Source organism: Aedes aegypti, chromosome 2, assembly GCF_002204515.2.
Source record: "Aedes aegypti strain LVP_AGWG chromosome 2, AaegL5.0 Primary Assembly, whole genome shotgun sequence".
NCBI classification, from domain to species: domain Eukaryota; kingdom Metazoa; phylum Arthropoda; class Insecta; order Diptera; family Culicidae; genus Aedes; species Aedes aegypti.
Window position 1 is genome coordinate 85,042,943 of NC_035108.1, and position 26,932 is coordinate 85,069,874.

Below are 26,932 nucleotides of genomic sequence, written 5' to 3' on the forward strand. Positions count from 1 at the left end.
AACAGTTCAAATAGTAAAATACCATTCTTATGAGTTTTCGAGGATATGTTTGTTATTTGATATTTAAATACCGTCGATGGGGGTGACAATGGGTCTAGGGGGTGAGATTGGGTCAAAACGGAAAAATATGTTCTGTGAAATATTTCAGCTAATAACGCTGATATTACTAAAATTAATAATTCATATGTTAAGGAACATATTATTACACATAATTCATAACAATATACATTTTAAGAAACAGTAGTTTTTGTGTACTACATCAATAAATTTGCATGTTGAAACTAGATAAAATTTACAACATTAAATTTCTCCTGTACAAAGTATCACGCATGTACTCTAGCCTCTATCGTTGTATTAGAAGAATGTTGAAAGCCTTTTCATTACACATCACAGGTATTTTCCGGAATCTGTTTGATTTTCCCACAAAAAAATCATTTTTTTCGGTACGATGTCTAAAACATTGAAAATGGGGGTGAGATTGGGTCAAGCAAGAACGATAGTAAATGAAATTCCAAGTCCACTTTTTTGACATTTTACGGTGCCAGGTGTTCTCTTTTTTCATTAAGATGTGTTTATTCTTTCTAAATACAGCATCTCTGAAACAACAAACAAGTCTACTTGAGTATTCCGTGCATTGAATAACAATACAACGCATTTTGACAACTTCACAAACCAGCAACTGTGTTTCGTGCGCAGCAACATCGTAAATTTTTATCAAAAGGGTGTTTTTTCTAAATTTTATTATTTATCAGTGTTTTCATATTATAGAAACATCTCACGGAAGTACAAATGAGTTGGATCGCTGAAATACTGGGATTATGATGTCAACTTCTGCCTGAAATTTATTGATCGTGGAATGTCGCACCGAAATTTAACTTTTTGCGAAGGTTTAAAATAATCACTGTTTCAGCACACCTTTGGGGAAACTGAATGGGCTTTATAGCAATGGGGATGAGACTTTGAAGACAATTTGAGGGAAAAACCAAGAAAATTTATGTAAACTTGACGATAAATGTTAGGTTTACATATTTTTTCTCATAGCTCTTCAATTTTGAGTATAATCTTTCTTTTAAGTGGGTTTATCATACTTGTGAAACATCTTAGATATCTTTTTGTCATGTTTGCATCGTTTTTTGTCAATATTTTTCAGTTGTGAATGGTTTTGAAATCATATTCTCAAAAACAAGTTATTTCAATTACAGTGACCCAATGTCACCCCCTCTATGGGGTGAGATTGGGTCATTTTTCATTCACTTGTGGTGCCGCTGTGAATAAATGTTTGTCTTCAATTTGTTGAACAGTTGTTAATGTACCATCAAAGTACATACACACCAAATTTGAAGTTTATTTGAGTTCAATTGCGATAGTTATTCAAAAAATAAATCGCACATATCCCTTTTTGACCCATTGTCACCCCCAACGACGGTACTTGAATTATGCTGTATCAATATTGACAAGTAATTATAAGAAATAAGTATGTATGGAACAATAACAATTTTAATTTATCCCCATAATTGAACGACAATTTTAATCAGAATGAGCTCCCACCACATCATCCCTCTCAGGAGGATTTTGATTCCCTGTAAATATTTTTTGCGGTGATTCAGAATTGAAAATATTTATCAAATGACTATTGTAATCACATACTTGTTTAGTAACATGTGTTGTTATTCGATATTTAAAATAAGATTAGTTAAACCGAACATGTTGCTCCTTCGACAAGTACCAACAACGAGCACTGCTCTAAGTTATGAGATTTTTTCGTAATGAATAACCAGCATAAACTTTCTTCCCCTGTGTACTAATTATAACTTAAAATCATTTTAATTAAATTCGATATGTTGTCTACTATTTTACACGGCGACATGCTGCTTTAAAAACAAACTTTTACATCGATCAACCAAACCATAGAACATCCAACAGCGGAAAAATAATAACAACCGATCATTTCAAATCGTGCCGACTGCCGCTCTTTCCGTGCCCGCGCGCTTTCTGCAAAGCTGTCAAAACAGACTTTTAGGGTTTGTTCACAAATTTCATAACGCTAAAAATGGCCATTTTCGACACCCACCCACCCCCTCGTAAAGCTTTTTGTATGAATATTTCACAAATTTTGTATGAGCCGTAACAGTAACAATTAACAACGGCCCTCCTATCAAAAATCTGCGTTTTATTGCGGCGCTTATATTAAATCCACATCCAGCGGCGCCGGTAACGCGCAGAAGATAAGCCCCAAGCACAATGTGAGCGGCAGCACGGTACAACGGCAAAACGGCAAGCCCATCTTGTGCTACACTCTACTTGTCAAGTCAATGTTGAAAAGAATTTAGTCAACATGGGATTGATAAGTAAAGTGTAGATTAAGATGGTTATGCCGTTTTGCCGTTGTACCACGTTGCCGTTCACATTGTGCTTAGGGCTATATGCGCGCAATTCAAACGCAACGTCAAAATTCAAGTAGGCTTGGATTTTTTCGTCCTTCAAGGACACAAATGTTTCAAATTTGCTAAATCTGAAACATTTAATAATTTTCATTATCACTGCGACGGTATTGTGCTCTGCAAGATAAATCCACGCACGGTGTGCCAGAAACCGTTATTAACGCAAAAAAATGTCCAAGGATTTGACACCTACCATTTGAAAGATATAGTATTCAAGCATCTCCTCCGTGAATTTTAAAATATTTTAACGAGAAAATCAAAAGTTATCTTGATATGAAGGTTTTAAGCTGTTTTGGAAGGGATTTTTACATACTTCACAATTTTCCCCACCAGTACATCATTATTAATTTGTAAACTAGCCAAGTAACCATTAGTTTTGCATTAAGTATTCAAAACATATGATATTTAAGCATCATCTCTGAAAATTTTAGATAATTTCCTCGAGAATATCAAAAGTTACAATGATTTGTATATTTGCCATTATTTCTATGAAATTTAAATAAGAGCTTATTCATAAAGCTTTGCTATATTAAAGTACATCATTTACAAATAAAAATGTTTACAGGACTGACACTCGTATTTAAAATATATAGTAATCAAGCATCTTTGCAGTTAGTTTGATAAAACATTATCAAAAGACGACATAACTGGAGTACTTTGTAGTTTTGAAACTGTCTTTAAGATTTGTTTTTCAATCGTCTAAAATAATGTTCGCAACACGCATTTTATCATTGCGAAACAAATTAACTTAACAGATTTGTATTGTACTTGTACCTTTCATTCAAGGAAGACAGTGCTTCGTTGCAGCATAAGCAAATGTGTTAATTTTTGTTTCATTTACGGCGTTTTGCGGGGCAGTGATTCATTATGATCCAAAAAAACCGTATTGGTGAACCTGAATAATTTGAAAGTGGTTCCTTGTTGCTCAGTCAAGGATGGATTATCAACTGGTGAGATCGCTTTATGCTACTGTTCTGAATGGGCTTAACATGATTGTTTTTAATTTATTTGAACAACGAAGGGGATACGTTTAAATATTGGTTCAAATAATAGTTTGTAGTCGGTTATTGTCGAAATAAACCTTGTTTCATATTTTCAAATATTTAAACGCAACAAGTCTCATATTCGGTTTAATTTTACATAATAACGCAAGATCCTTGAATTGTTGGATACTATAAATATCGACTTTTCCTTTAGATACTGATAGATTACGTTTTAGATTGATGATGCATGATTCGTATCATCAAATCTTTGAATGATTCGTCATCAAATGTGTCCTCATATTGAGTCAGTCAAGATTTGTACACATGAAATAATTACTTTTTATTTTATTTCATTTATTATTTTGTTGACATTATTATTTTTGGAGAGAGGTGTATCATATTCACTGGATGCGATGATCTCTTGGACTCTTGTAATTATGCGTTTTGTTTACCAAGACGAATTCTCTAATATAACCCCTTTCCATTTTCCAAACTCCCAATGATTGTTCGTGGAAGTGCAGAGGACCCCAACAGCTTCTTCAGTGATGGCAACACGTAATACATTTATTCCATAATCCAAATCGACCTGTATTCGGACGTAGTCGGCGCCGATATTGCTTAGTACAGGGAATGAGAATTCCATTACTTACACACTGAAGGTGGTGCAACAAATCCTAAGCAGCATCCGTCGGTTCCTTGTGCAAGTATAGTTGCTTTTGTAATAACAAAGAAGCAGCAGCGGGCGGTCAATCACACTCTTTAATCACATTGATTCACAAGTTGACAAGAATTTTTTGGGTTTAGTAATGGTAAAAACATTGAACGTGCTAATTAAAAATATTCAATATTCGCTTCTCCAAAACTTCAAAATACTCTAATTATGCTGTCTTTTGATAAAGTTTTCTTAAACGAACTTCGAAGATGGTAGTCAACTATATCTTTTGAATGCCGAGTGTCAGTCCTATAAACATTTTTATTAGTAAAATATGTATTTTAATATAGCAAAGTTTTATAAATAAGCTCTTATTTAAACTTCATAGAAATAATGGCAAATATACAAATCATTGTAACTTTTGATTTTTTCGAAGAAATTATCTCAGATATTAAGAGACGATACTTAGATATAATATGTTTTGAATGCTTAATGCAGAGCTGATGGTTACTTGGCTAGTTTACAAATAAATAATGGTGCACTGGTGGGGAAAATTGTGAAGTATGTAAAAATCCCTTCCCAAACAACTCAAAACCTTCAAATCAAGATAACTTTTGATTTTCTCGTTAAAATATTTTCAAATTCACGGAGAAGATGCTTGAATACTATATCTTTCGAATGGTAGGGGCCAAATCTCTGGACATTGTTTTGCGTTAATAACGGTTTCTGGCACACCGTGCACGTAATGCGATTATCTGAAAATGTCGATATACCGTCGCAGTGATAATGAAAATCACCAAATGTTTCAGATTTAGTAAACTTGAAACATTTGCGTCCTTGAAGAATGAAAAAATCCAAGCCTACTTGAATTTTGAGGTTGCGATTGAATTGCGCGCATATCTTCTGCGCGCTACCGCCGCCGCTGGATGTGGATTTAAAATGAGCGCCGCAATATATCGACATTTTCAGATAATCGCATTACGTGGATTTATCTTGCAGAGCACAATATGTTTTCCGTGCGTTGACACCCCTCGTCGTCGATATTTCTGACATTTTGCTTTGCGTTTGGCTTTCGTGAACTCCGGCTGTCACAAGACCGCCCGCTCAAGCGCGCAGCTTTTCCTTTTCGTTCCTGTCATTCGATTCCATTCATTAGTCAGTCGTCATTGAAGAGTGAGGTGCTTGTGTTGATCTCGAGGTAAAAATAGGATTTTTTTCAATCTTCTGGGTGGTGCAACCGTGTGCAGCCTCTTGTGCAACATAACTGGATTTAAATTTCCGGTGGATCCTATCCGGGAAACTTCTGTACATCATTCGAATAGTGCATAGTGTGATCCGGTTTTGTGAGTGTTTCGGAAGTGGCCAAAGCTGGAATCTGTCGGTTGAGTTGTACGATTCATTATCCTTTGGCGCTAGAAGTAAGAGGTTCTGGGGCTGCCAGAATAGACGCAGAAAACCCTGACCTTGGAAGCGTCTATAGGCTGGTCCCGTTTTTTTGCACTCTCTCGCTCAAGGATTATGTAACGGTTTGTGGGACAAGTGGCGAGAGGGTTGCAACTGGCGGTAAAGCAGCTGTGGGACGACACTCTTGATGCAATATTGATTTTCACGTGCAGTCGGGAAAAAAGTATCGCGTAAGTGGATCTCTCTAGAACAGTGCCCTGGTTATTCAACAAGGTTGGAAAAATTTTCGCGACGTATTCCGGGAAACTGTTTGAAATCGTAAGTTTTAGTACATAATTTGTTTCCAAGCGGAGAAAATCTTTAGTGCAGGATGACGTTCGCAGCGGAAAAGTGAAAGGAAAAGGTATTTTGTACATGTGTCAACCTGGAGATTGCGACGTCGATTTTTCTTTTCCCGATATGGCCGGCTTAGGCGGATTACATATTTGGGCACTTAAATCGAATTCCCACATTAGAGTAAAACGTAAAATTGTTTACACGTAGCAAGCCTCGAAGGAAGGTCCTCAGGCAGCAACGTCTCGTGTGATGGAATCCCGTAGTTTGCTTTGATTGGATTAGTCGGAGAAGTGAGGTTATGTGTTATTTTGCATTTCGATAAAAACACCACGGTGGGAAATGAAACGCAAAAAGCGGTCAAAACAAATGCCAACTGTTAAACAGTTTCTCTATTACATTGTATTAACTTGCATTCTGTCTGATTAATTATCTATTAAGTCAGTTTATTGCATAAATTGCATGCGTGCCACAGATCATACAATCAAATTCCAAAACGATTCACCAGAATTTCATAATGTTGGGCAACATTCTAAAATGTAAACACTATTCTTATCAGCGATGTAAGTGGACTTCGTCCAGGCACTGCTATGTATTTGTGTGTACATACCTATATACTTTTAAAAGTCTAGACGCGTGATCACGCCCAAGTCGTGCCCCTTTTCTATCATGCGCGTTGCCTGTTTTACCATTGACCTTAACATTTGTGATAACGTTTTGACTTAAGCTACGGAATTATGTATTCATCATGTACGATGCTATCAATCACTGACTTTATTTGTTATATTCTTACTTGATTGTGTTTTTCCATAGATTTATACATTTTATACGTAGTAATGAATTAATTCCTATAATAATTATAAAAATGATCAAATACTTTAAGTATTAGGGTAACCAATATGTTTTAGACCCCTTATATATTTTGGACCCCCTGGGCCATTTCTCTGCAAATTTTCCAGTTTAAATCGAAAGACCAACTCAATTTGCATGACATTTGGAAAGATAGGACTAATCCGCACTTACATCAACCGTTTGTACAAAGAAAATGTGTTTATTTTATCTGAAATTAGTTTAGTTTAATCGGTTCATCCATGCAACCGGTAGAACACGTTACACACAGAAATTGAAACCGTCAGAAATTTTCAAATGTAAACAAAAACTTTTTTCAAATTTCTGGACTAAAAGCGTAGAATTTCTTCGGTTTTCCATTGTCAATCGAGTTATCAGAATATGGGCAAGCATATTATACAACCAGTATCATGGACTTTGTCGCCAAATGATAAAAAATGCCAGGGGTCCAAAATATATACTTTGAGGGTCCAAAATATATTGGTGTGTCCAAAATAATGAAAAACAGTGCCTCATAATTCAATTATTTTCGATGGTTTTTGGATCCTACATTGGGCATTTTTATCTCGTAGAGGAAGTTTTTCTCTACATTTTGGCATGTTAGTTGACTTTGTTACGCTGTGCAATTCATTAATTGGGACAAATAACTAAAATCACTTCCTTAGGGGGTCCGTTATCCTATTTCCTAGATTGTTTTGTACTTCTGTCCAAAATTTTCGCGGGTTGCCTCCAAGCTTCTGTGATCATTCGTGGATTTCTGGCGAAGTCTATTGCGGATTCTTGGGCTAGTGATTTATTGGTTACCGCTAAGCAGAAGGCCATAACAATAAGACCAATCTCAGACTTAAAATGTTGATGCTAAAGCTTTTGCATATTTCTCACATACTCCAATTGTTTCCTGACAAGTTTCAAAGAAGATCCTTGCAATGTTTTGAGTTTTGGGAAGAATTCAATCATAGATACTTTACCATATTACAGAGATTCTGCGACTGACTTTTCCTGATCTTCTGATGTGAGCTCGAAAAATGTCTCTTGTGGATTCCATTTCACTCAATGCTTATATCATTGAAACATAATTGATGATATTTTTTAGATTCCAGACGGATTAGGTCAGTGACAAATTTATCGAATAATTGATGACATTTTCACGGCAAGTTGCTCAACGCAATAACGTCTGTTGGAAATCTTAGCACATTCATTTCGACAATCTTCAATTATGTTTTAGCAAGAAGGTAAATTCGTCCGAAAGTTTTTTCATGATTGCTTTTCCAGAAGTTGATTGACATACATTTAGGTCGAAGGCTACATCATAATCGCCTTGTAGCAAAATAAAGAATAATAGTTTCAATGCACAACCTTCTAGGCACACACTGTATCGTTTTTCTATTTTCCTTTGACTCTCTCAGAGCTTACTTTTAAGTTTAGTGTGCTTATGAGAACTTTTACAGCAACTGAAAGCTTTCTTTGTCAATTGATTGTTTTTCAATATACATTTTTTGAAGACATGAATCATTTTTCCAGATGAGCAACATGTTTTTTCTTAAGAGCTGCTAAATAATTTACGTTTCCTTGTCCCTTGTGAATCGATACGGGGCAAGAGGACCTCTCGTTCTGAACGTTTTTGAAAAATATTTTATTATTCATAGAAAGTCGCTTCACGTAACACGTATCATTGAAGCGATTTGGGAGCTACAGGTATGTTCCGCTTTTGTCTCGTTCCGATTTCATCAACAAATTATTCCGTTTTTATCAACACAAAAAAATTGAAATTGTTCATTATTTTTAATGCTCAGAATATAACGATATAGCCTAAAGACTTACTTTGAAGCAATTCAAATTTTTATCAAAAGCCTCAGGATTTAATTTTCGACATTATGTCAGTGTGGGTGCTTACCCAAGTAAGCATCGACTTTGGTAAACATTGGCTTTGCAAAACGCTGTTGAGCCCAATTCAACTAGATCACGCTCACCAATACCACTATCAGGAATAGCTAACATCAATATTTTGGAAAGTGGTGTTAGTTTGCGTGGGCGTGCTAAAAAGGGCTCAACAGCAATGTGTCCTAAAAAAGGCTTAAGACCTCTTGGGCCCTTTTTAAATGTTTTTCCAGAATTTTCATTGGCGCGAAACCGATTCGCTGCCTTTTCTTGCCCGCCAATGGCCAAAACAATACGTTTGACGTTTCCGCACTTTTGAACCCGCTCGCACTTAGGGGCTGTCAATTAAGGGGGGGGGGGTCTGAGATTTCTTACGCGCCATACAATTTATTTTTGATTTTCATACAAAAAATCTTACCATGGGGGAAGGGGGGGTTGAAAAACCCCGAAATTTGTCTTACGTAATTAATGGACCGCCCCTTATGTGGGAAGGTGGAAACTGCGCAATATCTCACTAACTTGATAGGGAAGATTCAAATATGACGTCCATCGTTTTTCGGGATTTCTAGACCCCCTCTCCCCCCTCTGTCACGCTTTTTCCAATACCTAGTGCATGCCCTGTCACACTTTCGTAGACCCCCCCCTCCTCCAAATGATGGACATCTTTTTTGGATGACCCCATAGCATTTCACAGATTATAGCAAACAGCCATTGATTAGGTCCGACTCAAATGGGTAGAGAATGAGGTCCAACAAAACTTAGCTATTTATTGAAAGTTTCGGAATCTCCATTTAATAGGTGTGATGTTTCTCCGTTGACAACTTAAATAATAATGCTTACGGTCAATATCACGGCCTGCTATGTATATAATATACAAAACTACCACATCTCCTTTTCTTCAACAGAAAATGCACGTACTTGCGTTTATAGTTTTATAAATTTTGATAGAATCCGAAGGCTACATTAATTATGTTTTTTTATCTCATGAATTCTTTCCTTCTGCAAATTACCGATACAAGCACGAATTTCATCTTTTTTAATAGATCTGATCATTTCCGTTACTATAACTTTTTACTGCTGTCACATTTCTTTGTTCATTTTGCTGAACCTTGCAGATCAAACATGTTGCAACTGCTCCGTATTATTTTATTGCTGCCAGATCCGACAGTTCGAAACTGTCACTCTTGCTGCTCCCTTCTAAGGCGAGCATTTTAGTTTCCGCCGGACCCAACGGATCGTATCTGTCGCTACGGATGCTTGCACTTCTTTTCAGCCGGACCCGACAGTTCGAAACTGTCGCTGCGGCAGCTCCCTTCTAAGGCGAGCATTTGGCTGAACCCAACGGATCGTATCCGTGGTTACGGTCGCTCCCTTCTAAGGCGAGCATTCGGTTACTTTTTCTACCGGAGCCGACAGCTCGAAACTGTCGCTACGGCTGCTCCCTTCTAAGGCGAGCAATTCCATTTCCACAAGTTCCCTTTCAAGGTGAACTTTCTAAACAGCCTGACCCGACGGATCGAATCCGCCGCTAAGGCAGTATTTCATTGAGACCTCACTTACATTTATGTCAATCTTTTTGCGTATTAAACGAGCGTCACATTCCTGACTACGGGTATTGTAGCTATTCTGTTGACAAGGGATTGATTTCTGATAATAAGGAGAAATGCTTCAAGCTGCTGCTGTTCTTTCGGAATACTTCTTCAATTTGTAATTCAAGTTTGATGGCCATCGCAGACGTTGGGTTCACTCGTCGCCAATGTGATGTTTCTCCGTTGACAACTTAAATAATAATGCTTACGGTCAATTTCACGGCCTGCTATGTATATAATATACAAAACTACCACAATAGGTTTGCATCGAGGAAGAGAAAAAAGGACTGGAATGGCGGACAATTTGGTACTGGTTATTCCCACATAGAATGTTGTTCTTATGGAGGGTGGCGAATCAGGAACACCATGGAGGTGGCGAACTCAGGAACCGAAATTAAAATCGTGGCGAATACTGGTGCAAGTGGTCCAGTATTCGCCACCCCCATTTTTAATACAAAAACAATGTTTTTATATGTTCCCTGCTGAGCATGGATTAAAAGCTTTCGTTTAATGTATTGACAATAACGAAAGGTCGTTTGATTTATGTATAAACAATATTTTTCCTTAGGGTGGCCAAAACTGGAACACCTCCCCTACTTCTAGTTCTAAGCAAGAATTTAAACATGGTGTCAAAGTTTGTGTGGATGCTTCAAATACATTCCTAAAACTGATTTCATCATCCAAATGCGTATCAAATAGTTCATTTTGTTGAAATATTTGAATTTCTGTTTGATATTAGGGAATTCATTTGGAAAGTGCCTACCTAGGGGGCCGGATCGTATTCTTGGCATTTTTGATTCACTTAGGTAGGGAGGATTTTCAAAAGCTACTCAGCTCAAATTTTGCCACAATATGAGTCGTATTGAAATGCTTCTTTTTGTGAAGTTTCAGGACATTCGTCTGAGAAAAACCCAACATTATAGAAAACATATCATACAAGTTTCACCCGTAATTACGGTACACTTAACAATAAAACTTAACAAAAGCGTTTCCAACTAAAAAGTTCTATTTTGGTTTGTTCTGGAGTTTGTACACTTTTGTGTTTTCTAAACAAAAAACTAGAGCTTTAGTTTAGTCTAGGATTAGCCTATTCGTGGTCTAACGCAGTGTTGTTCAGACTCATTTCCCCGAAAATAACATTGTTCGAACTACGAAGCCACGAACTACTACAGCCATGCTCTATCCTCCTAAGATAGAAAAGCAGATGGTTAAGCTTGAGTACTGCACACAAAATCGATCAATTTTGATCCCGGAGAGCCACAATTCAAGTTTCGGTGAAATGAAATGAGTGAGTGAGTGAGTGCGAATCATTTCACCGAAACTTGAATTGCGGCCCACCGAGATCGAAACTGTCGGATCCCATGTGCAACACTCAAGCCCAACCACCTCCCCCTCCATCTCAGGAATACAACGCACAGTTATAACAGTTCATGGCTTCACAATTCGAATTTCGGGGAAATGAGTCTGGTCAACACTGGTCTAACGCAAAGCTAAAATGTGAAGGTGACGCTGTCCTAGAAAGATGATTAGTGCATCCCAGTCGCAGTTGGTAGTGATGAGAAAAGTCACCACAATCATTTTACTAATGAAATTTTAACAATACAAAGCACATGAAGTGTAAATATTCATTTGAGTTTGCAAAACTTTCGCAGTACAACCTCACATTTAATTGCTAATCGGATGTAATCGAAAAATACATAAAACTTACCTTGGCATAATAGCTCTCAGTTATTAACTGCGGAAGTGCTTATAATAACTAAGCTAGGAAGAAACCTCCTTCTCAGATGGAAAGTAATGCCACGAAGAAGAATAAGAAGAAGCTCCTAAACATTAGTACTGTACATTTATATGATGAAAATGTGTATTATTCTGACAAAACTGATGTTTTCCTTTCGAATTTGTAATATATTTTGTCTAAGAAAATTATTCCGTTTTTGTCGACTGAATATTGCCGATAAAAACGGAACATAGCTGTACAAAAATGTATATCGATTTTTAGGATTTTTTCGCAAATAAAACATAGTTTTTTTTATAGTAAAAAGCTTGTAGACTGCAAAATAAATCAATTCGATAGCCTCGTTGGATTCCTGTACATTAAGCCTAATTAAGTAGAAAAACAAAATGAGTGTTGCATTTTTGGCTAGAGAAAAGTAAACGCTGCCACTCCTTGCCTCGTGCAAAAAACATGGGGCAGAATAGATCACGGTTTTATCAAAGACGAAATAAAGACCTTCATGTCCCATGCAGTTGCCCAAAATTTTATGGCACATAAGGTAATAGAGCGAAATCTAGAATGCCGTGAAAAGTGTACTACAATCTGTCAAACTTGGGTACCTTTTGCAATACCAAGGGATCAAATGCAGTACTATAAGTGGTACCTAGTGATCCTTTATAGAGAGATACGCGGAAGTAAAATGGAATGATTTGGCAACAGACCAGCAGTGCGGAGTTTGCTCGGCGTCGAGAGAAATATTGTAACACGAACATGATTTCATCATTGCTAAAAAGTGTATTTTGTTTCGTTATAGATCTTTGAGCTACAGTTCCAAACTTATAAACAGCAGAAAAAATCAACAACTTAATATGGCATTGACAAAAATTCAAAAAAGGAAAATGTTTCATATTTTATGCTCTATGCAAAACAACTTTTACCAAAATAATTTCAAGCGGATTACATTACTCCTCAAAAAAAAGTTCAAAACAAACATAAAGCATGTTCGTTTGGCTCACGCTTTGACAGCTCTCGCTGCTCGATTGGCTCACACTTTGACAGAAATGTCAGCTTCCGCTAATCTCTCTTATAAAGGATTACTAGTGGTACCCACTCTGAAGTCAAGTGGGACGGACCTGGTTTGATTATTATTTGTCAACACACATTTTTTTTAACATAATGAACTTTCAATCGATTTTCATTGTAACTTACTTATGTCTTAAACAGGCCACGGAGAATAAAGATTCATTTGGTTCATACCATCAGTGCACCAGTTTCCGCTCGTGTTCCAGTAGCCCGCTTACACTGAAAAAAGATAAGTTTACACAACGTAAATTTGAAAACTTTAGCCGCTATACAATTCAAATCGACGAATAGAATCATACTGTGGACATTTTTTTGTGTATTTACTCAAATTACCTTACTTTTTGAACTCGTGAGCGGGCTACTGGAACATGAGCGGATACTGGTACGTTGACGGTATTCAGGAAGTTACAAACAGGAAACAGCCCTTCCTTCTTGCTCCGGGTTAGCTGGGACACGCTTATATGCAAAATATAAGTTGAAGCTCTTGTTAATTATATGGATGTAATTTGAGCTCCAACTACGATTTGACGCCAGCCGTTCAAAGGTTGTAAGTATGGAATTTACTATGGCAAGGCTGGTAGCGAAACACTTTTTTTAAGGAAGTCACTAAAAAGTCTCTTATTTTAATGCACTTCTACAAAAGTTTCTTTTTTTAACTTCTTTGGCCAAACATACCGAGACTAACTTTTTTTTTTATTAAAGTTATTCCAAGCTTCATTATGTAAATGATTCCTAATCCCCAAAACAACAGAGCAGTATCAAAATATTTGTTCAAGAAATTTTGTAAATTTTTGAAAGAATTAGCAACTTCTGATGCTTTCTAACATAGTTATTTTTAACATGGTGTAACATGATTGTTGTAGAACTTGTCTTTAATAAAATTTGGATTTCTCGTATTGGATGATGGAACATTTATCTTCTCTCGAATACCTTTTGAAATAAGCAGCTCAATAATTTGCTCTATTTATGGCATACATAAAAATAATTAAGCGGTGATTCTAGTTTGAATAACATCAGCTCTGTTGAAAATTTGCAACGATCAATGTGACCAACGAACTAAGGACATAGTCTAATGAAACATAAACCATTAGTTGACTCCACTATTCGTTATACTGAAGTAGCTGTCACTAAGTGTTGTCAAGCTAAAATAATTTCAACTATAATTCAGTACATTAACAGATTTGACGATTAAGGGTACTATTTTTTGGCATAGTACAAATAAACACGACTATGTATTTTTCAACAGTATGCAGTAAATCTTACTCACTTCAAACAACTGTATCTCAACGAAATGTCAACCAATTTCATTTTAACAGGTTATATTTGCAAAGTACATCCCTGTCCTTTAATTTGACGTTAGTAGCCCTTTTTTTTGAAAGTTTCGAAAATTTCAAAAACTCTTGGAAATGGTTAAGACGACAAATAATCCAAATGGAATCTTTCAAAAGGAAAATAGTTCGGTTGTTCCTTTTGGCCTCGAGAGGTGAAAATTTCAATAATACACATAATTTCATCCTATTCTACAATTTTGAGTCAATCAGTTTATTTGTATTTCATGCAGAATCTGAAAAATGAAACTGCTACAAACTCATCAAAAGATCGAAATTTTATGTTTATGTATTTCCATAAAGATTACTTTGAGCAACAAGAAAAATTGATAAATTAATCTTTCCAATCAATTTGGGATACTTTTGAGGTTTTGTTCGATCTTTATATTTTAGCGTCACTGTTGAATATTCTAAACTTCCTAAGTTTTCCTATGATTTTTTTTCCTATGTTCTTTTCCTTGAGCCTTGAAAAGAACTCATAAAAATCTCAGCAAGAACTCTCCGAGAAGCTTTTTTAACATTCCGTCAAAAATTTCACCGGAAATGTACTGAGAGTCATTACTACAAATATCTGCAGAAGATCTCTCCAGGTGTTCTTCTAGGTGATGAGGAAATCTGTTAAACATCTGTGGTACGATATCTGCTGATAATGTTATTACAATATTCTAGTAGTTCAAAGTTAAACTTTCGCAGTCGATATGAGAGGTCATCACGGCTCCTAGGTGACCGCTTGGGAAACCCTGCTTTACATGTTAACAACGTCACCTTGCAAATCGGTTCTCATCGCAAAACTGTCGCAAATGTCGAATTGCTTCGTGGTCTTCAGCAATGCTCTTTAACGTAAAATTCCTATGGCGTCGTTCATTGTAGTCTTAATGTATGACCCCTATCCAGGTTTACTTTTAGATTTTTATATACACGGGAAAAAGTTCTATGGTAAAAATAACTATTTTAACTGACTACGCCCATTCTTAAAACTACCATGGAAATTCAGTCCAATTTACTATGTTTACGGTACACCCCATCGCATTACTGGTACATTTGACAGAACTAATTTACAACAATCTGATTCCAACTACAGACATGGTAAAATCAAGCGCATTTCTGGTCTGCTGAAAATTGCCGGTGCGAGCGCTTAAGTTAACCCCCTAAAATGGTAGTTTTTACCGCACAATTTTTTTGCGTGTAGGTAAATGAGTGATCTTTAACGATTTTTTTATTGCAAAAGTAAGTTTTTTCCATAGTAAATCCCATATAAATCCATATAACCTATATAACTTTTAACTAGCTAAAATTTTGCACAGCTAAGTTATTTTTTTTTTCAGACTAAAGACTCGATTGCTTTGAATACGCTGATTTTTTTACGAGTTTTTTCGTTTTTTTAAACAATTCGGGTTTTAACGTAATTTTTACGACGTAAGGACCACTTTTTGGATTGCATTTGGGTTCCATAATCCCAAATGCAATCCAAAAAGTGGTCCTTACCTCGTAAAAAATACGTTGAAACCCGCATTGTTAAAAAAAAAACGAAAAAACTCGTAAAAAAATAGTGTATTCAAAGCAATTGAGTCTTTGGTCTGAAAAGAATAACTTAAGTTTCTAATAATTTGTAGATTGGTACAAATTCATCAATATAAGCAACGTATTTTCAGTCCTAGGCATATTTTTGGACTAATATTGTTTGTTATATTAAAGTCACTATTTTGATTATTTTAGTTACTAAGTCACTATTATAATGCTGTCTGGCCGCTACCAGCCCTGCATGTTCGGAATTCGTATTTCTGGCGTAATTGCCGAATAGTACGAAAAATACTGTTCTTGTTATTTGAAGAATACACTGATTTCTAGCGATACTCCTTAAGAAATTGCTGGCAGAACTTTGAAAGGAGTGGTCGAACTCTTTTTTGACATTACCTCCCCACAGTAGAATGTGCTTCTTAGCTGAGTGTCCTAAGAGCACCTTCACAGTTAGTAAGTAAGAACATTCTTTGCTAAATATGGCATTTTCGAATTCGTATAATGTGTGGTAGGCACGGAAAAGTCGAGGAAAAGATCCTATGATTCGACCTACAATCGAACCCAGACACCTTCAGCATGGCTTTCTTTTGTAGCCGCGGACTTAAGTTTTACGCTAAGAAATGTTGAACTCATGTAGTCCTGTAATATCTAAGAATTGTTTCAAGTATACCACTAGAAATTGTTCCCAACCTTGCAGGAATTTATAAATTCCTCCACGAGTTTTGCTGATTTGTTCTAAAATTCTTTTTAACGATATCCATTAATTATGAGTGGAAAAACAAGATCGCTATTCAAAAACTACTCTAGTTTGTTGAACAAACATTTACCACACCATCTTTTCTAATAAAACCTCCTCTGCGCTAACTGTTATCCACAATTGAATGTTAATGGAGCTTGTGACCGTCCGCGTTAACTGCCGATATTGATTGACCAAAAATTAGCGCTGCCAAAATTCTGATGCGCATATAAACTACGCGTGCAAAATAACATCTTTATCGCCCCGAACAGGCGATGCTCCATCATTTCGCATTCATGCCATTCAATGTGCGGATACCTACCCACGTTCACATGTGGTGCCACTGCACTGGTGTCTATCACCTTTTCTGACGTCGGCGTCGTTTCCTCCTTCAATAGCATTTGTGCAAAATTCTCCGTTCGGTGTTCCTTCCCGAAATCTTTTTAAACCAATTTTTAGGTGATACCGTCCCACGTACACCAATGCGCAAACCGCCTAACGTAATAATACCCGGTTTAGGTACAGTATTGGACAATACATTTGCATTGGTTTAATTTTGGTAGGTTAGATCCCGGTTAAGTAAATGAAAATAGAATTTAGTACTATACCATTAAATTCGACTAGAGTTTGTACCCTTTGACAGGAACGCGTATCTCGACCTGAACTGTAAGCCCGTCTTCAGTTTCGTGTTCTAGACTCGACTTCTAAACTGTAGGGGGAGATCCCCCAGTGCCGGACAGCACCCAATACCGGACAAAGTCGAAACATTGAGAAATCATGGTCCAATCAAGATGGTGTATTAGTAGAAAAGAAAGCTATTATGTAGACTAATGTTTGCGTAGAATAACACATCCTTGAAATAGGCATGCCTTTTTAAAAAAGTAGAAAAGTTTGAAAATCTTTAAAAAATTGACGTATTCTCTTAATTTTGAGCCTATTTAGTAATTATTTTGAATATGAAAAAAATACTTTGGATCACGCAAGCATGATCGAACATAATCCTTATTTGATAGTATGAATGTATTTTGCACCATAATTGAACTAAATATGGACAAATTACAATTTTCGTTAAGCACCTCCTGTCCCTCAGTTTCGGACAGCTTGATTTGTTATATGATATCTTTGTAATTATTGCGTCAGTGTCTCAAAATACTTTCATTTTTCATGGGTTCCGTCGATCATGGTATCAAACATGCAATAAAATTAAGAAGAATGAACATTCAGAACAACATCGTATAATGTGCTATTTTTCATCATATATGGAAGAGGTTTTTGATAGTCATCTTGCAAACTAAGCAAAACTTAAATTATTCTTTTAAATGTTGCAAATGCATTGAATTGGCAATTATATACTATTCCTATAATAAAAACATTCAATGATGTTCAAATTTACGGATTTTGAGGCATTTCCAGATTGTGTCCGGTATTGGGTGCCACCTTTCAAGAACGATCAATTTGGTACTAAAATACATCATCAAAATGCGATGTCGAAATTCATATTTATATTTTCAAATTTATTTTTGTACACTATAAAAATGATAATATTTATCATAAATGGGTAACACGAGCCCATAAAATCAATAGTTTTCGAATTATGAATTTAGTGGCTTAAGTGTCCGGTACTGGGGGATCTCCCCCTACTGAAGTCGAGTCTGGTACACGACACTGAAGATGGCTTTACAGTTGTGATCAACATACGCGTAATAACGATTTGTCTAATGTGTATTTTTTGACGAAAGATTACAAATAATTATGTGTACATGTATTGAAACATGACATGAAAATGTCTTTAGCAAACTTGTTTATCTCTTCTAAATCCACAACTTTGCTGACGCTATTCCTTCACCTTTTTTAAGTTATGGCAATTATTGATTTTTATCCAAAAAATTTCTTAAGAACTGTGAAACTTTAATTCAATTCGGTTCTTGAACAAGGCTCAGGTCTAATCCCCTAAAGTTGATCATTTTGTATGGAAAAACATAAAAGATGCAAACGCATTGTCCAATACTGTACGTCTAATGATTCTCCTCTGATGTACAAAGCAAACTGCACACAGTGATGCGCCGTTTTTATGCCGATGTGTTGAGCAGGCCTCCCCAACACCGGCCCCATTTACCTTGGCGTAGGCAGTCAGTCAGTAGTGGTTGGCGATTGCTCAGTCAGTCGCTCTCCGATTATCGCCGCGCAAGCACACAAAACAGACCAGACCCCGAGACAGTGCCCATCGGACCGGAACCGATTGGCATAGAGCGGAATTTTTCGCGGTTACCTCCGAGCGCTATCAAGGATTCGACCGCAGCGAGATAAGAAGGTGCGTGTTCCCAATGTGCGAGTGCGAATATCGTCAATCTAGTTGTTGCATGAAGGTTTCGTGAATGTGTAGTGCCGTTGAGAGTTCCAGTTCGTATTGATCTTGAGAAAATCTGTCGAATCTTCATTGAGAAGATTGAAGAACACTATTATGTAACTACTTTCTTCACAGTTGACCGTGTCCGGAAACAAACTCAGTAATTGTGACTACAGTTTCTGGTGAATATCCGGTATGGATATCTCTTCGACGAGAAAACCTTGACCTTTAATGCGGCGGGGTTTTCTAGCGGAGTCAAAATTAATCGTCAACAACGGATCAAGGTCGAACGCGATTTTAGCCGAAGTTAGTTGCTGCCAGGGCCTGTGCATTAGGGTGGTTTAAAAAAAAAAGAATCCGTCTGCCGTATCTTCCTTACAATCTGTATGATGAAAATATAATTCTTCATATTTTTTGGCCATTTTGGTTTTATTAAATTACTCAACCTTTTTTGAAATTATGATTGAAAATTTTCTAGAAGCTCCAGAGAAAACTTGCAGATACTCTCGCGCAATTCCAAATAATTCCAAATAATTTTCCTCTAATTATTTCACCGATTCCTCCAGGTATAAGATATGGAATTTTTAAACTTATTTGTAATTTGTATCGCCCTACTGTGCATTGGTCGAGTCTCAGTATTTTCTCAATACTTTTTCGAGTCATTTGCTAATGGGCCGAGTATTTCTGCGCATTTTTCGTCTCGAGACGTTTTAAAAATAGCGTCTTTTCGCTCTTGTATATCTCAAGTGTTCGGTCAGCGTCAATGGCTTCTATAGGTAACTACGAGCAATTGTTGAAGCAAAACCACTTACATTCGGGTTATGTAAACAAACGTGAATCTCGGTTGATGTGAACCCATTCATTTCATGAGCTCATTTCTTCACAGTCTCGTCAGCTGATTACGATCGCATGAAGTCGCATTGCTACAGTAACTGGCGCAGCCGGTGCGTATTCCCCTGTCCCCAGTTCATAGTATGACATCATTTATGCGTCACCAGGCTGTGCTTCGTCATCGAAATTGGCGGGGAAAGCACACGACGTAAGGAAGGAAATGACTTCTAGAAATGTTACCAACAAGATCGTGCCTCCTTTCGGCCGAGTGACCCGCGATCAAGCCGAATCTAGCGATCAGTTTTGGGACGTTGCCAAAACCTGTTATTGGAACAAGGTCGGCAACTTTCGATTTGACGGTCAGTTGCCGTGTCGCGGCTCGGCTCTCGGTAGGATTGTTATTTTAAACTTGCAGTTTGTTCCGTGTTGTTGGTGATTTAAGCCGGTTCAAACTGGTTCTGCTGTTGTGCAGGGTAATCGATCATGGGTACGATCTTGTGGATGAAAATAGTTTACATTTATGATGCTTCTTCGCTTTGGGAACTCGAGTCTGCTGCACGGCTTGCAATTTTTGAATTAATTTGTCCCTCTTCAATGCCGGACGTTCCAAATATCAAACGGTGACCTATTGATTGTTAGTTCAGTTGCGGATATAATCATAAGCATTGTCGAACCTTATTATGGTTGAATGTTCGTTCTGATTCAATTTTAAAAGCAAAAGCTTGAATATTTGAACTACTCTATAGTTAAATTTGATGTTCAAGGTAAAGATGTCATGGAAATCAAACTTAAAAACTTCAAAAACAAAAATCGAAAGAATTATTAAGCTATTGAACTCCTCAAAGGAAAATCGTATTTTCACAAAAAAAAAACATTATGCTAACATAAACGTAATGAAACATCATGTTCTCTGAATGTTTAAGGATCGTTCCAACATCGTTTTCAACTCGTTAGAACTCGCCTCTCAAGACTTTTGAATTTGGAACATTGCACTCTGGAGTCCAACTTTCGAGCTTTAAGGAACCTTCAAAGCTCATTGACTTATCAAAACTTTCTGAAGACATTCAAATTTTGTAAAACAAGTTTCTCACTAGCTTCTCTAGGGAGCCCTTTCGGATGCTAAAAATTTTGGGTTCCTAGGCCAACATCAGAGTTGGTCTGAGCTGAGGAAGCAGCTTGATTTCTTCATTAGTTTAGAATAACTATTCAATTGTTTGATATGAACGAAAAGCACTCAGTCAACAGTTAACAGTTATTAATAACTGTGGAAGTGCTCATAAGAACACAATAAGCTGAGAAGCAGCGAAACAGGATTTCTCCCAGTGGGGACGTAATGCCAAGAAGAAGAAGATATGAACGAATGTCAAAAATCATTCCTGGATGAACTATTATTATTTAAAACTTGGTTTAAGAATATCAGTATGTATACTTTACAGATAGTCTTATACTTAAAAACCGTTCGCCGGATGCATAAAATGTTCCTTGGCATGGGAGTTAAGGGTGACTAGTTGAAAGATCCAAAATTCCCATTTTCTTCGTTCGAAGCCTTTTCTCATACATGGCCCGTTGACTGTCCTACCAACTTATCAATCTCACATTTTGGTGAAAAGGATTTTAAAGAACTCATACAAGATTCCACTACATAATTCCGGCAAATAAATGGTTTTCACATTATTCTAGGTGAATGTCAGACAGAATCATCAGCATGATTTTTGTTTAATCCTAGGTAACATTTCCATAGCATTTCAGAACAGAATTTGTAAATGAGTCTTTGATTGAATTCTAGGTACAGTTCTCACATAAACTGCAAGGTTTCTCGCAAAACTGGGCAAGATATCAAGTGAATCCTGGATATGCCTCTCACATGATCCTGGGCAAGAATATCAAATATGTAATTCTGATTCTGATAGAATCCAGTTCCGAGTTTTGGCAAAATTGGGCATAATTCACACGAGTTGTACTCTGAGGGTTGCATATGCCATGATTTGGTCAACTTAGAACCTTTGTATCTTTTTCAAACATTGATCGAAAACAATTCTTCAAGATGTATTCGATGGATAAACTAATGTAAGGATAACCATGGCCATCAGATGCCGGCGATAAACCTGATTTCTGAAAACATGTCTTATGTAGAAACATTGATATCTGCTTGGTTATGAGTTTAATCCCAAGTTCTTTCCTTGTAAAATGAATAAACGATGACCAACTTTCCGTGTTGCATATGAGGCGGTATAGCTAGGTTAGCTCTCGACTGTTGGAGGACGCGTCAATCTTGTCTTATGAGCATTGTAAACAAGTGTCGTTTTTCTTGATTCATGAATACATTTTAGGATTCTCACTCGAGAACATTATTATCGAATAATAAGTTGATGATACACTTTTGTAGTGTTAATTTGGAGTTCTTCTTCATTCTGTCAACTAGAGATTCCCAGCCAGTTATTCAAATATTTTCCAGTACGAGGTTGTAAATGAAACACAGATCGTTCCTGGAGATATTCATAGCAAAATTTAAAGACATTTCGACTCAATCTTTAGCACATTTCTTAGCGAACATCAATTCTAAATTCCTCATTCATTCCATTCAAACCACTGCTTTGGAGGGATGATTACAAAGCTATCAGTACGATTTTGATAAAATTTTCGACCAATATCTGTATTCTGTGATCCTTCATAGTTTCCTTTAATGATAAGAATACCTGAAAAGGTTTTCGAAGAGCTCCTTGCAAATATCTCTTGAAAGAAACCTGATTCCTCCTTGATCTTTGAATCTTATGATTTTTTTTCGGGTTTATTCCCAAAAAACCTCTAACAAAGTCCTGGGAATGTATTTGGCGTATACTTTTTGGACATTCGTTTTCGGAGTCCTGGATGAATACTTGGTGACTAGATTCTAAGTAGATTTAGTAGAGTAGAGTTTACAAGAAGCGACATGAGTTGTCTCACGTCGCGTCTTGGGAATGGCGTGTAGTTCTTACGTTAGTTCAAACTATTAAAATGAGTAGTTCTTCAGGGGGCATTCAATCTAAGATCTTTGGTAAATTTGTCCTGCTCTGGGAAGAACTGTGACAGAAGTCTGGCAAGACGATGATGTTGTATTTTGATTCAATCCAGTCTGATTCTTATTTTGAGATGTACATTAGCAAGATGTCTATTACCTGGGAAAACCTGGAATTCTCAGAGAATTTTATTGAACCTGGAATTCTAAGGGAATTGCTATAACAATCAGGGAAAATACTTTGAGGCAGAAATTCATGGCAACGGATTTTCGCGTCGAAATCCCCAAAACCAAATTCGGCTAAGCTGCTATCGAAACGCTCCTTGAGTTGTTCAGTGAGAATCTGAAATGTTATCGACTTCCAAAGACGTGATTGAATTTTATGAATAATATTTGGTCGGCGTTAAGTCAGAGTGGACCAAGTGACATTTTTCGTACTTTGAGAAAAATGGATTTAAAGTCTAACGCTCTGTAATTTTTGAACTCGTTAAAAAATTGGTTCAATATTTCTACACATCTTTGTGTTACTTTTAAAGAATATAATGTGAAGTGGTTATCATGAAAAATCATAATCCAAACCTCTGATAGAACGATTTTCTGATGGACTATGTGTACTTGGTTAACTCTGACTGAACAATTTCTAGGAAAATAACAATCATTCAATGCTTGCATGGTCAAATTGGGTGCATATCTCTATGAAAAACAGATTATCAAGACCTTTCAACATCAGTATCGTAAATTCTTCAATAATCCATATCGTCAATACCCAAACCAGTGCCAGCTTGAAAGTTAAGGTTTTGCAGGGTCAGAGTACTGAAGGCCAAAAATATTCAAATATGTGTTCAGTCAGAGTGGACCAAGTGAAAATTTTGAGTACCGACCAAAATATACTGGTCCAATATGCGGGTTCTAGCACATTCTATACATACACCACAGAACTACCATAAACTTCTATCGAACTCTGAAGGTGAAGATGAATCGAAGCCAAAGCTTAAATATTCAAGAGCACGGATCTGGAGAACCAAACATCCGTTTGAGTTGGAAACCTAATCGATTGGTCACCACCAGCTAGTGACCAATCGATTAAGTTTTCAGCTTAAACGAATGTTTGGTTCTCCAGATCCATGCTCTTGAAAATTTGAAGTTTGGCTTCGATTTATCTTCACCTGAAATTAACTCAAAAACTGCGATAATCAATCAGTATATTGCTTTTCAACACTTGGTCCGCTCTGTCTGCACAGAAATTGTTGCAATTTCTGACCACCCATCCAAATATGGTAAATGACCAAAAATCAAAATCAAATGCATCGAATTCAGAAATATTTTTAAATGTCTATTGATGGATAAGTAGAAGAATCATTCCATGTCGAGAAATCTGACAAATCTCTTGAAATGTTTTTCATTTCCTCGTATTTCTCAGCGCGCTGATCATTTTCGTTGATATGGTAATAAGTACTTAGTCCACTCTGACTGCACCTTTCATCGATTTTTATTGATCATCCAAAGTAAATTTGTTACATATTTCTCGCAGTATACAGCATATTCAAAATCTGATCAAAGTGAATCGGAGGTAAGGTAATTTCTCATCTAATGAGGGAATAATCCAATTTTCCAAGATTTGTACTTGGTCCCCTCTGACTTAACGCCGACCATTTGATCACTAGTGGATTCACATATCTTCAAATGCGATTTTTTGAATTCTTAGAAATTTGAAAAACAGGAAGGCTGATTTTGAGAAAGTAATCTGGAATAAGTTTTTTTTAGAAACGGGGTCTCCATTTTAATGCAAGTCTCTAAAAACTCTTGATTTTTTGATAAATCTTTGTCCATATTTTGCTTACAGTGAATACTGATGCAAAATTATGCAGGCTCCAGTGAAACCTCAGAGACTGTTACGAGACTTTTCAAATAACGCTTCAAAAATTTCGTCTCAGATTTACCGACGAAAAGCTTCGGGAATGATCCTAGTGGTTTCTCTGGAAATTTCGTCTGGAATACTTTCAGTGACTCCTACAGAGAAATCTTTAAGAGATTCCTATACCAATTTTTTCAGATATTCTTCCTGCGATTTTTAAGGGATTTTGTCCGATGTTTTCTAGGAGTTCCTTTATAAAATGCTGAAGGATATTATCCAGTAACCCTCATTCATCATGAGTGACTTAAAAACTTACACAAGTTGCATCAGACGTAACTTCAAAATTTGCTGGTTGGAGCGATCACTGATCATGTAACACTTCCTCATTTTATGAAACGGACGACGTAAAACCATTGGCAATAATGCTACCTCATTGTACATGTACTATCAATTTGGGATTGACTGATACTAAAGATAAGTGATTCCGCAATTCCCTATTGCACATCGTTGATCAGGATGGGCTTATCAAAAGAATGCGACAATCTATCATGGGAAAATCGCTGACGTATGTGTTGCATGATAGTACGACTGTACGTCATTAGGCAATTTTGTCATGTTATCGGCCAATAAACCATCCAATCGATGAAGGTAAATTGATAAACGCTCACTGCGGGGATGCACTTGCACAGATAATAGGGTTGCGGCACATCCTACACCTTCAATTACTTTTTATGGGAAGCATGATTAAACTGAAAATTGAAAGTTTGTTTTGCCATAGTCGATCTTCAAGTATTTTCTCAAACAAATCAGTTCCATTCAGTTCAGCTTCGCATTATCCATAACTGGTAAATTCAGGTTAAATACCGCTTCGGGTTGTTTGTGATGCTTGTTATCGCCCCCCATCACTTCTCGACGCTTCGTACCCGCGCGTAGTAGATATCACGTGCTTCACCAGTTCATTGCGGGTTGGTGCTAATAAACCAGATTGGCCCCGGTATCTTATAATACCACCCGACTTCTATATCGGTGCGCTCCTCAGACAATACCTACTCGTAACAATTTACCAATACAACCGCCGGTTATGTACTTATTGGTAGAATATGGATACGAATTTCGGAACAGATATGCGAGAGGAGTGATGATACGAGGCACGCTATGTCTGAAAAAGACGATTATAAAAATCGAATGTACATCGGGGTTTTTCTCGCTAGAGTTCAGTATTTGGGTTATATTTTCATAATCGGAAGGTGAAATTTTGATTTTTTCCACTTTTAAGCTATTTTTCATACTAAAACCCATGAAAATTCTATTTTCAACGCATTTCAGCCCATACAAAATGTATGGAAAAAATGTCACCGATAGAATATTTCAAAACCTTCCGATTATGAAAATATAGACCAAATACTGATCTCTAGCGAGAAAAAATCTGATGTACATTCGATTTTTATAATCTTCTGGTTCAGATATAGCGTGCGAGGTAAACGCCAGCGAGTCACGCGAATACCTATTTAACCGTGTGATGTCAGAAATTTCGCGGAAGGCTGTCATCTGACGTCATCGTCTTTCCGTTGGAGCGTGCGTACTATTCATCTCACATGACGGCGATGCGTCACCGGCTGATGCGTATGCGCACACCGCACTTAAGCCAGTTGTTGTTTTACGGATGAGAAAGACGCACGGGAAACAGATACCCTAACTCTTCAATGGGTTGGTTCTGTGAATGAATCGATTGGTAACAACCGAACTGACTCTTAAAGCCGGCTAATATTACATTTTCGGCTGAAAAGCTCGACAAAAATTAAGGGTTGTAGTTGATTAGATCTTGGTAGGGGTAATCTGTGCAAGATGAGTATCCTTTGTTCTTAAGGTAGGAGATTGTTGTAGATTTATAACAAATTATTTGCAGCTCTGATGAACGATAATCAATTGACATCTAGTCACAACTTTGTACTGAAACATTAACATTAGTACGTATATTTTGTGAAAATTGTATCGCTGTCCCAAATTTTGCATTTCGTATATGATTTCACTACGGATAAGTGATGTTTTTTATTATGAATTTACTGATACATTTTTGTTCATGAAGTAATAGAACAATTGTTCCGAACGATGATAAACCAGCACCCAGATGCGATAGGGTCACCCGTTCAGCGCACAGCAAGAGGCCACAGTAGAGGCAAGATTCAATCATGCGGATGTATTGCCTTCTGCTGGAGCTGTCACGCTGGATGATTGTATTGAACTTAACTATAGACACACACAAAACAGATTAAAATCTACTAAAGCTAGGAAGTGAAACTGAATTAAATTAAAACTATTTGCTAAATTATCAGCTAAAATTTGTACTTATAATAGCTAAACTTGTTGGACAGTGGAAAAACACATCTAGGACTAGA

General features: G+C 36.8%; 1 protein-coding gene across 8 annotated transcripts in view; it reads left to right on the forward strand.

Annotated features, from left to right (window-relative positions):
* The first annotated feature begins 5,178 nt into the window (after positions 1–5,178).
* Positions 5,179–26,932, forward strand: part of LOC5568292 (2-oxoglutarate dehydrogenase, mitochondrial) — a 62,709-nt gene continuing 40,955 nt past the window's right edge. For 5 of the 8 annotated variants that reach the window (XM_021841413.1, XM_021841415.1, XM_021841412.1 and 2 more), the window contains exon 1: positions 18,651–18,819. The gene's annotated coding sequence lies outside the window, so the exon portion shown is untranslated. Of the gene's footprint in view, positions 5,275–18,649; positions 18,820–26,932 lie in introns of those variants that run through there. The other 3 variants (XM_021841416.1, XM_021841417.1, XM_021841411.1) reach the window with 2 other exon arrangements.